This window comes from Genypterus blacodes, unplaced genomic scaffold (assembly GCF_046128005.1).
Source record: "Genypterus blacodes isolate CSIRO-AG114 ecotype Tasmania unplaced genomic scaffold, CSIRO-AGI_Gbla_v1 ptg000061l_1, whole genome shotgun sequence".
Classification (NCBI taxonomy): domain Eukaryota; kingdom Metazoa; phylum Chordata; class Actinopteri; order Ophidiiformes; family Ophidiidae; genus Genypterus; species Genypterus blacodes.
Genome location: NW_027466873.1, coordinates 2,521,206 through 2,532,196, shown reverse-complemented (window position 1 = coordinate 2,532,196; position 10,991 = coordinate 2,521,206).

The following is a 10,991-nucleotide window of genomic DNA, read 5'->3' as shown; positions in this document are numbered from 1 at the left end:
TCTAAACGAGTTTGATCCGCCGGGTTGAGTTGAATCTCGCAGTCTGTCGCCTCTGCGGTGTTAAACGGCTGTTAGCAGATCACCGACTGTTCTTGTGCGCAATCCTCGGGGCACTAAACTCATCATCTGTCACTGCTCATCCGCTCAGAGAGCCACGTCAAGTGCGCAGCTGGTCAGTTAAACCCACGTTAGTTTGGACGTAGAGAGTGAGAAGAAAAAAAAGGGTCAGTCAGTTATTCTGGATCAGTCAGTTTGTCACAGCGGTGGACTTCGATCTTTATGGATACACATTAGACCTGCATACATTAAGCGTAGATATGTAGTGTAGTGTAGTGTAGTGTAGTGTAGTGTAGTGCTGTGTGTTGTGTACTTTACTCATTTCTCCTTTTAATCATTCCTCTTACAAGGCAAATATCTGTGTTGTGAACGTGAGAGCATATAGATCATATATGTCAAATAATTGTCTTCAAATACAGGAATTAATCCTTTTCTGGAAGTGTAACCTGCTTTTGTTTGATTTGCTGATTGCTTTTCTGCTGACTGAGGCTTTGAATCCCTTCCTAAAGCAGAGTGAACATTGAGCTCTCCCTTGTGTTATCTGTAAATTATACCACAGAACTCCATTTTCACAGGGAAGCTGCAGTCCTGATGGATTAAACGACAGTAAAGGGGATTGTTGGGCTAACGGATACAATGTAAGTGGTAACAATGTTAACATTACAATGTTAATCATGATTTTGATTAACTTAATTATGCTTCTCAGTTACATCCAGCCATTACAAATATGATCCATTAGTATTTAAATCTCGTATTGGAAATATAAGCCAACCAGAGAAGTTGATTGTGAAATATGTATTGGGTCAGACAGACCATCAGGTGGGTTTCTGGTGCCCTCTGATGGTTATGAAGTGCTCATGAGCAAAACAATAGGGAGTGACTTCCTTGCAATCAGTTGCATCATAAATGATCAGGTTTCCATTTTGGCTCATTTTGTTGACAGAGAACCTAATTATAATTCATTCCGCAAATCATTGCTCGATATGTTTCACACACAGGTCGGTGAGGAAATCATGTTGACACCTTTGAAACTCCGCTCTCAAGTTGTGGAGATGTGGAGACGCCTCGGCTCATCACCTCAGTTATCAGCTTGGGACTCTTTGGTATTCATAGTAAGAGTGTCGACTTGTAAATGTAACTGAGCTTCATTGACTAATAAAGAGGATGAAACTTTCATGTCAGCCAGCTGAGAGTGAGTGTGTGACAAGAACTCACCATGTGTGAACGTTGCCACGAGCTGCTGCCTGGAGCTTCTGTGAGCCGCCTCCCCAACACTGCAGCACTGTGATAAGCAGCAGCAGCAGCAGCAGCAGCAGCAGCAACGTGTGTGTATGTGTATGTGTGTGTGTGTGTGTGTGTGTGTGTGTGTGTGTGTGTGTGTGTGTGTGTGTGTGTGCGTGCGTGTGCGTGTGCGTCTGTGTGTGTGTGTGTGTGTGTGTGTGTGTGTGTGTGTGTGTGTGTCTGTGTGTGTTCAGGGGTTGCTCCAGTGTGCTGTACTGCTGCCGTGGTCAGATCATTCAGATCCTCTCCTATTTACTCACACACAGAGAAACACCGACTACACTGTGAATCAAGAAAGTCTCAGTACATGTGCACTCATAAAAAGGGTGTTGAAGTGGTTGTATGGGTGAATGTTCACCCATAAACCCTCACTCTCACAGATGAATGCATAGACAGACATGGACAGAGATGTGAGAGGACATCAATATGGGTGCACACAATCTGAGATATTTCAAGAGATTTCACAGTATTTATAGCTCAAAATAAGCAAAAACATGTTTTTGTCATTTGGCTGCTTCATTAAAAATGCAGAGGAGTGTTGCTCACTTGTCAGGAAATCGCCTTTTAAGTTACCTGATGTAGTACTCAAACAAATCACTTGTAAGAGACGGTACACGTTCGAGCTTCATTTAACACAACGTCGGAAAATCTGGATTTTGCAACAATCTTTCATGAGAAACAGACGAAAACGCTACGCAGAGGTGGAGGAAGCATCTGGTAAAAAACCTGTCAGGAGTATGTTATGAACACTTAAAAGGACAGAGAAACAACACTGGCCTCCGGATATGCAAGTTAGGATGCTGACATAGATGGATGTGGCAGCAGAGATGTGCCGGAGTGGGAAGAGTGGCCATAAAGCTGTGATAGATGCGAGTGCCACAAGGAAGGGAATGCGTTTTCAATGTACATCATCCCTCTGTTTGACAGATAGATGTAGCTTCTGCAAAGGTACGTTTACATACATGCGATGCGGTAATGTTCCAATTCTCATTTTCATTCCAACCTGAGAAAAGAGAGAGCACTCAAATTTACATATCTTAACAATCACATAGTTTCTGCATGATGAATGTGTTGCATATCCAGCAGCATGCTGATGCACAGTGGGGAGGAGAAGTCAGTGATCCCTTTGGCAATACTCCTCAATCCCTGCATGTCTTAACTTAACAAACTTGACATGGATGTTCCACAAGGTTTCTCTAAGCAATGAGACAAAACTTTTCACTTTTTTTTTGGCTGAAATGCAAAATGTTGCTTTGCTGCTTCAGGGGCTGCAGAGCTCACAGTCACTGAGTGAAAACTGAATCCATAATTAGTTTCTGTCCAGAGGCTTTTCAGCACGTTGGGCGATCAGCCGAAGCTTAATATAAGTTTGAAAATGGCAAAAAAAAAAACAATAACCCACAGCACACAAATATATCAACAACTGAATAATGTCAAAAGAAGAAAATATGAATTATGTATTAGAATGGAAATAGTGAAATTGAATCATTTGAGAAATACCAGCAGTTTGTCAATCTGATCTTGAAGCTGAACCTTCAATTCACATCACTTCTGCTAACACAAATTGTCAAAAAATACACATTTTTGACTTCCACTTCTTGTGAGTCAAGGGTTAAGAGGTGCAGCCTTGTGCGCATATTTGTTGACGGCGTTTACAAAGTGTTGATTTTATGACTGATGTTGTTGAATGCAGACTAGAGGCCCTAAACTGCTTTAACTGCTTTAATTCCCCACAGGCAAGTAGACAGAATACAGTAATATAAACAGGAGTGGAGGCTGATATATCAAAGTTATATAGTATATATAAGCTTTTATGTCAACATCAAATAAGGCTCCTGAGATATGTTAACCGCATAAAGCTTATATGTGGCTGAATTACAACTTTTCGGACATCGGAAGCCCGCAAACCGGGCTCAAGAGCGCAGAGTGATGAGCAGGGAAAGGCCTGTCGTTGGGCAGGAATGTGTGTACGGGCTTGGTGTGTGTTGATGTTCTGGTGTCGGTGTGAGGAGGCGTCCACCAGATGGTCCAATCTCATTCCACAGTCCAAAATAATTGCAAGCGAAGTAAACCGTAACGTTTAAATTGGCCCCCAGGTGGAATATGTATTACGCGTAAAGATTCTGTGGTAAACTTGTCCGGTGTGTGTGTGTGTGTGTGTGTGTACCCTCGATCTTGCGCTGGATAGATGGGCGCAGGGTTGAGGAATGGGTGTGGTGGCGTCTCCAGGAGGTTTGGACCCTCTGGAAAGACTTTAAGTGAGCTCTAATGCGTTAAATATCTATAAGCATAATCTATAACCGCTATCCATCCAACTGCTACAATAACATGTTACACCTTTACAATTGTTTGGTACTTGTAGAATGACGCTAAGTTTGCTTTATGGACAGACACACGGACACAGAGGCTAAATCTGTAGCCGCCGTGTACTAAATAGTAGCGAGATGACCAGAGAGCTTTTGGCTTTAAGTGTTTAATGTAAATATAAGCTTGTAAGGCTCAAATCCAGCCTGGAGTTTCACCTCTCCTTGTTCCCCGGGGATCCCTGGAGGCATACAAGGCGATTCTGTCACCCAGACATAAGTTCCAAACTCTAACCGAACGCGAGTCTGGTTACTTGCTGTGTTTCTCGATGCATTTGCAGAATTCATGGAATCACCGACGATAACAGACAGAGCAGAGTTTTAACTCCCAGCTGCTGGAGTTGAGACTGTGATATTTCTCGAGTACAAAATAATTTATTAGCTCCTTCCCTTTGCTAAAAAGCATACAAGTTGTTATTTCCCCCCACACTCTTATGCGGAGATATGATGTCTGCAGTTTCCTAATCCAGCCCTAACTGGAGGGAGAGATACAGGGCTGAATATGCCCCAAGCCGCCGAGGAAGAGTGTGTCCGGCCTAATCTCCGCTGTGTGCTGTCTCCTTCTCCTGCCGGTCACACCCGTGTAATCTGCTGTTTGTGTCGCTTTAAGTCCGGGAATACTGAAGGGTTGAAGCTTGCGAGTACATGACAGGAACTGTCATCTCTGTCCCATCGATGGGTGCTGCCAGTACCCCGCTAATCCCCAGAGTAATCCCACCACGGCTGTCAGGAGAGAAGGTCCTGCTGCCCTCTGCACGGCCAGCACCTACCAGACACACACACACACACACACACACACACACACACACACACTGTGGAGAGAGTGACAACAGCCAAAAATTAGCTCTCATGCTTGAGTGATGGTTGTTTTGATCTTTACAAGCTTCCACAAACAGCAAAAATGCATGAAGTGACCAAGAGAGATCAGTTTGCATTTAGAGTGGAATTCACCAGTCACTTCTAGGGCCGACATTTGATACAAGCATCCCATCTGGGGGACAGAGAGTTTTTGGCATATGTCTGCGATAACACATTCTCCAGTGGTCATCAAGTGATCTTAGAGTGAGATTTGATTCGGTTTATAAATCATGTCTGTTTCAAAGCAAACAAAGCCATTTTCTTCTCACCCCTACGCCAGCTATTAAACTTTCTCAATAATTTCTCATTCAATTCTCTCGCTTTTATGTCAAAGTGAAACATCTCGGTGTTTACTCATCTGAGGCGAGACACACACACACACACACAGAAGAACAATCAAGATGTCGCCTCTCACAGCTGTCTGAAAAGGACGAAAGCAGATGGGATGTGTTGGGCTGAAAAGCAGCTGTTTCTCTGTTCTAACAGCTTGTAACTCTGTGATACAAACATTTCTTCGCTCTGGTATATTCTTTCTTTTTTCTGCCTCGTAGGGGAAGCTTTGATGTTTCTGCGAGCAAAACGATTCTTGCTGGAGGCGACCATCTAAGTCACGTCGCAACAATGGTGACATCATACGCTATAATAAGCTCTCTGCATCTTATGATTGGTGTCTTTGTGAATCAGAAAAGAGGACGAGAATACATTTTCCAGGGCGATAATCAAACAGCAATTTTTGTCTTGCACGAAGATGATTCGGTACAAAGAATTTAATGATTTATTCATATTCCTATTTGTTTATATGTAAGTCATCTTAGGGATGTTGCAGAGAGAAAATAACATTAGGTCAGCTGTTTCATAGATGACCACATATCAGAATAATCCTTGAATAGAATATTTTCATTTCCTTTCCCTCTCTCTCTTAACTATGTAGTGATTACGTGGTAAAATACATAATAGAGGACTGGACTTGTTATTCCAGCATCAGCGCTCGGCTCGGCTCGGCGGCGGCCACAGAGGATTACATCTCTGCTACGATAACAGTTTGGGTGACGGCTCCAGCGGTCAGACAAGGAGAATAAACTGACTCTTATCTGGGCTCCTGCCACGCTGAGAGGCCACGACCCAAATTTAATGTTCGCCAACGTGACGCCTACCTACGAGACACGGGGAGGTGGTTCCCCCGCGCACCTTAACGCTGAAAGGGAACAGTGAATAGACGATAAAGTGATGTCTAGCCTGGTTTGCAATCAGTGGAGTGAAGTAAAGGGCAGAGATGATAGGTTATTCCAGTGCAAGGACAGTTAAATACAACGCAGGTGAGAGGCAAAGATTAATCCACTGTGAGGGCGAGAGGTAAGCGCTACCCACAGGGCCAATGAGGGCAATGAGGTTGATGAAGGGGTCAGCCTGAGTGAATTGCAACACCCCATTGGCTGAACATTAAGGTCACGGGGTGGACCCTGGTCAGAATCAGATTGTCAAGGATGAGAGGTGCTGGGGGCAACGTTCAATAAAACATGAGAGCAATCTTCTCACCGGGAGTAAAAGTGCTTGGCAGTTGGAATCTCCAGGCAGGGCAAACAGATTTCCCCTGCGAGCGAGCGAGCTGCACTGCTGCTGCTCATTCACCACGGCCGGCAATCCGAGCCGCCATCAAATCGACAGCGGTTGCCAGAAATAGTGCTGGAAATTGGTCAAACTATCACGCAGTATCTGACCTCTGACGAAGCTTATCTTGTATAAGAAAGCGTATGGAGCTGAAATGATAGTGAGTGTCCGCTCCAGCTCCTCTTTCTGCCTCATTAGTTTCTGATATTGGATAGGTTATCTCAGCTTACAGCACATTTTAAGGTTGCAGGTTGCTCATGTTATCCCCGGCAAAGCTGCATTGGAAAGGTTAGATTTCTGTGAGAAAATCACGGCTGAAACGTCTTTTGAATATCATGATTAAATGTGTTCCCGCTGCTTTCCTGTGTGTCTCCTGTGCAGCGGCGACAGAGCGCCAATGATGGCTACATCCCGAGGATGTTGCTTTGCCTTAGACTGGCTGCTACAGGGCATGAAATGAGGAGACAGATGATAAGCTTCCCCCCTCACGCTCTGGGGAACACAGTCAGCCATGATGGAATGAGTCATGACGGGTAGACATTCCTGAGATAGATTAGTATGTACACACCAAACACTCGCAACCAAACATCACAACCAGAATGTGGGGTGAAAATGCACGATCCCTTCAGGACACGCTCTCTGGATTCCCTGAGTGCCCGCAGAAGAGCTTCCACGGGAGGAGATTGAGTCTGTGCCACGGAGACGCGATTTGTTGTCTGATGTCATTTACGGGGCAATATCCTGAGATTAAAGCGGAAATGGGCAGCGCTGTAGATGTGTAACGGCTCAGATCGGCCTGCTGCACACCAGCAGAAAACCAAGAAGCTAAAGTGTCATAGCGGTTAAGTGGCACATCAAACTTCCCAAGTCTCCCCCTGCGGTATCCTTAAAGACGCTCTGCACGGCCGCAGGACATCACATGTCGAGCCCAATTTCCTTTTCACTGATAGAACGCCAAGTTTATGGAATTACCTGGCGAGCCACGTTCAGGTCCAGGGGATTAACAGGAATATTCTCTTCCAAAAACTCTGAGGTTTTTTCTTGGCGGTTTGGGCAAAAGGCCTGTGAGTGGATGTCAGAGCTCCACTTTAATTTATGTATATTTCTCTCATGCAGGCTTACAACAGCATGACATGCAGGCTGAGCAGTTAGTCAGCCATGTTATTAGATTTTTTTTCCTCACACAGGGGGGCGTTGGCCTGCACACACCAGGAGGTTTAAGACAGGAAACATGTCAATCTACAAGCAGGTTAATGACAGATATGGCATCATATGTAATCAAATTATGTCATCCAACTGAGATGAGTGAAACGGGTGGATGTTTAAGGATCTGATCAGGCACAGCAATGTAGTTGTGCTGCCATCTAGTGCCACAGATGTGAACTGATCGCTTGGCTTGCAGTGATAAATCTCTCTCTCTCTCTCTCTCTCTCTCTCTCTCTCTCTCTCTCTCTCTCTCTCTTATTAAGATATATTTATTGATTCATTCATTATTTCAAAATTCACTGTTTTGATAGATAGTGGCTCTCTAGTGTTCTGTCAAAACTGAGAATAATGGAGCAGTTCAAAACTGATATTAAGCTGCTGTAGATCAGAGAGACTGGACTTGTTGTTTAATCGTGAAGAAACTTAGATTTATAGATTTATAGATTTATAGATTTATAGATTTATAGATTTATAGATTGCATGGTACTTGGACCTCAGTTCTAGGTCAACGGTTGGCAGGAAACTGGTGATTATCCTCTGAGAGTCGTTCACACCTTAGGCCAGGTGACTCGTCAATTCAGGATCTTGACCTCATGTTGCCCAAGGTGTGTGTGGGCTCTCACTTGACTCCCCTCTGACCCAAAGAGTCCCCTGACGTGAGAACGCCTCTCAGAGGATAGAACACCAGTTTCCTGCCAATCATTGTGTGAGAAGAGGCCAACTACTCCCACTTAGGTTGAAATTAACATGAATTTCAGAGTGGATTTCCAGTCACTTTCCCATAACTTGAATACCGGTTCCAAAAGCTGCATCGGTTTGACATTTACAGAGGTCGTGCCTGAAGTACTGTAGTGTTTTATGGGCACAACAGTGGGGAATCCGTTTTGATTCAAACGTCACAGCGAGTTTTCTCATGGCGGCGCCGTCCTCCACAGGCCTGCGCCGTGTTGTTGCTCTGAACCGTGGCTGACTCGAGGCATGCAAGCAGCGATGCAGACACACCAGGACAAACAAGAGCCACTTATCATCCCAGGAGCCACGAAGGACCCGAAAACAAGAGATGCAGACCGGGACTTCACGCTGTGTCATCCGTCGGCCGGGCCGCGTAGGTGAACCAAGAGGGATGAAGAGGAGATGAGGAGGGCTGAGATTTAAGGCTCACATTATCTCCCCTCACAACCATTGCTCATGCTGTGGAACTTCCTTGGTGCCAAAGATCCACTGGAACAGGTTTTATGCAGCCAGGGAAGTAAAGAGGACAGCTGAAGGATGAGGGCTAGGCGAGCTGCACTATTGTGAGCAGAACGCTTCGGCTGTAATTTTAATGAGAACGAGACTCCAAAATCGCCGTATTCAAGTGGAATGAATGTGAGGGAATTTGTCTTGTCAGCACCGATGCGAGGACGAATCGACAAGTCCGCACCGGAGCCGCCAGGACAAATGTCTGTGTGCTTATTCTTATTCATGGAGGAGAGGTTACAGTTTTACAACAAAAATCCACTTTGCTATTAAATTTAGATAAAGTACCTGGAAGCTGTGCTCGAGTCAAAGCAGAAGTGCTGCAGCTCATTCAGAAAGAATTACATTGCAAGAGAAATTTGCACATTAGAAAAAGTACTTGGGTATAAGTGTGCTTAAGTATTCAAAGTAAAAGTATTCTCATTCTTCATTGTGGCATTTATCCCTTCTCAGCCAGCACTCCACATGTCTCTAAGACAAAATGCAGAGGAGGAAAATGTCTTAATGAGGAAGATCAGTAGCTTCAATCAAACTTCTGAGCTCACAATTCTCTTATAACTGCAACTATTAAAGGAAGTGATGAGGGACATTAAAGGGAAAAGCAAGAAGTAAGTGATCACGATCAGGATTTGTTCAGGTTAGGGTTTTCACTTAACGTTTCAAAAATGGAGGCATTTAAGCGTAATTCTAACACCAAGGCCTCTAAAACACAGCAATAACTCAAAGTGATGCATCAGAATCGTGTGTCTTAACAATTTAAACTCGTTCAAACTTATCCGATTGGACATTTGTATGGAATAAAGTCTACACTGCATGTCTGTCATGATTAAGTGCTCCTGTTTTTTACATTATATCATCATCATCATCATCAAAGTTATATTTCGGCCATAGGTTTTAAACTGCATTTGAGTTGAGAGCAATTTTCATCAATAAAAATAAGAAAATAACTAATTGTGTGTGGAATGAATTTTGTGGCCTTATATTAATACCTCCAGAATCTAACCCTAAATATTATTACTTCTTTACTTACACCACTGACTTGTTTGTCTAAATTGAGCCATAATCTTGGTTCATAGTTGATCCAATCAGTGTCTGACACAGATACGAATCTATCAGTGTCCACTAAAGTGAAGCTCTCTCTCTCAGAGAACACTGTATTTTCCATGACTGTGTGCAGTGAAGTGTTCAGTCTGTTCTGTGTGTGTGTGTGTGTGTGTGTGCGTGTGCGTGTGCGTGTGCGTGTGCGTGTGCGTGTGCGCGTGCGCGTGCGCGTGCGTGTGCGTGTGCGTGTGCGTGTGTGAGGCAGCGAGTCTTACAATCATACACCCACATACACATCTCTCCATCTGGGGAGAGCAGACGGAGGGATGGAGTATCCACTGGAACTGACAGCTACCTGCTTCTGATTCAATGTGATTTATTTCCACACAGAGCTCAGATGTGGACAGTGCACAGGCGGGTCAATCTGGTCTGGGGGCGTCTTGATTGATCGAGTCTGGGGGCCAAAGCGTGTTCTCTACACTCGGCTCCCCCTCCATCAGGGCCCCTGATATGGACTATTAATCCTAGGCTCACAAAGCAGAGGCATTGGTAGGGAAAGTGTGTGTGCGTGTGCGTGTGCATGTGTGCACGTGTGTGCACGTGTGTGTGCATGTGTGTGCGTGTCCGTCCGTCTCTGCTGTATTACTCCCTCCTCGTGGAACAGAGCTGTGTTTGCCATTTTTGAAAGTCAGTTTCTACATTTTAGAACCGTTCAACGCAAATGTTGCTCCCAGGACGGAGTGCTTTGATGTCACCACTAGATGTCAGTATTCCCTTCTGATACATTTGAACCTTTCCTGCCTTTCTAAAAGACAACATCATAGAGGGTTCAATACGTGGAATCATTAAGGAGGGATTATTCTCCTGTGCTTCCACGAGGCTTTTCCACAGGCTTGAAAGTAGTCAAATGAAGGCGAGTTGGAGCTCTGTTGACGCCTTTATAAGTCACAACAGCATAGCAAAGCTGCTCCCCGTAGTTCACTTCAAACCTTCTCTCTGGTGCCTTTTCTCAGAACTCGCTCTGAGTCTAGCTGTGCTGGATGAGACTAAATAGACCCCTCGGCCCCTCACATCTTCAAGGCTCGGCGTGGTCAAAGTGCTGCCCGACGTCCCACCGACCCACACCCAACCTCAGAGAGCATCTGTCCAGAGCCTCCACCCCTTTTTTTTTTGGCCCGAAACTCCCCAAAGGGTGTTTATCCCCTTTATCCAGGCATGAGATCAGAATTCCAGATCAGGATTAGGGTCAGTATTAGGATCACACATCTACTGAAGCGTATCTCTCCATCTCTCTTTCTCCTCTTTTGCCTCTCTGGTCCCCGCGAATATTTTTTTATC